Source organism: Propithecus coquereli, unplaced genomic scaffold, assembly GCF_000956105.1.
Source record: "Propithecus coquereli isolate 6110/MARCELLA unplaced genomic scaffold, Pcoq_1.0 Scaffold405, whole genome shotgun sequence".
NCBI classification, from domain to species: domain Eukaryota; kingdom Metazoa; phylum Chordata; class Mammalia; order Primates; family Indriidae; genus Propithecus; species Propithecus coquereli.
The window spans coordinates 638,402-639,711 of NW_012149786.1; the positions used below are offsets into that span (position 1 = coordinate 638,402).

Sequence of the window (1,310 nt, forward strand, 5' to 3'; positions counted from 1 at the left end):
ATAAAGATAATCATGATCATGTTTGGTAAGCATATTTAATAGATTTGAATAATAACTAAAATTAATTGAAGCAATAAATTCTAATATTTGATCCCTATTCAATAAATGATGCTGGGAGAATTGGATAGCCACACGTAGGAGATTGAAATAAGATCCATATCTCTCACCAACACAAAAATTAATTCAAGATGGATAACAGACTTAAATCTAAGATATGAAACCATAAGAATTCTAGGAGAAAATGTTGGAAAAACTCTTCTAGATATCGGCCTAGGCAAAGAATTTATGAAGAAGACCCCAAGGGCGATCACAGCAACAACAAAAGTAAATAAATGGGACTTGATTAAATTGAAAAGCTTCTGCATAGCCAAGGAAACAATCAACAGAGCAAATAGACAACCTACAGAATGGGAGAAAATACTCACACACTATGTATCCAATAAAGGGCTAATAATAAGAATCTACAAAGAATTCAAGCAAATCAGCAAGAAAGAAATCAAACAACCCCATTAAAAAGTAGGCAAAAGATATGGACAGAAGATTTTCAAAAGAAGATAGACTAATGGCTAATAAATGTATGAAAAAATGTTCAACATCATTAATTTTCAGAGAAATGCCAATCAAAACCACAATGAGATATCACCTAAGCCCAGTGAGAAGGGGTTTTATTAAAAAGTCCCAAAACAATAGATGCCAATGTGGATGTGGAGAGAAAGGAACACTTACTTACACACTGTTGGTGGGACTGCAAACTAATGCAACCTCCATGGAAAATAGTATGGAGATTCCTCAGAGAACTAAAAGTAGACCTACCGTTTGATTCAGCAATCCCACTACTGGGTATTTACCCAAAGGAAAATAAGTCATTTTATCACAAACAAAAACAAAAACAAAAACCACTTGCACTAGAATACACATTCTGAATCACAAAGATGTGTAATCAATCCAAGTGCCCATCAATTCATGAGTGGATTAATAAAATGTATATGTACACCATGGACTATTACTCAGCCATAAACAATGAATTAATACCTTTTGCAACAATGTGGATGGAACTGGAGACCATCTTCTTCCTAAGTATTGCAAGAATGGAAAAACAAACACCACATGTGCTTACTATTAAATTGGAACTAACTGATCAGTAGTCATGCTCACAGATGGAAGTAAAATTCAATGGAAATCATGCAGGTGGGAGCGGGGAGGAGAGAATTGGTGAAATCCTACCTAACGGGTACAATGTACACTGTCTGGGTGATGGGCACACTTATAATTTTGACTCAAGCAGTACAAAAGCAAACCACGTAACCAAA

General features: G+C 35.0%; 1 protein-coding gene across 1 annotated transcript in view; it reads left to right on the plus strand.

Moving 5' to 3' along the window:
- The window catches only part of SLC6A15 (solute carrier family 6 (neutral amino acid transporter), member 15), a 69,791-nt gene that overhangs the window by 45,414 nt on the left and 23,067 nt on the right, over positions 1 to 1,310 (plus strand).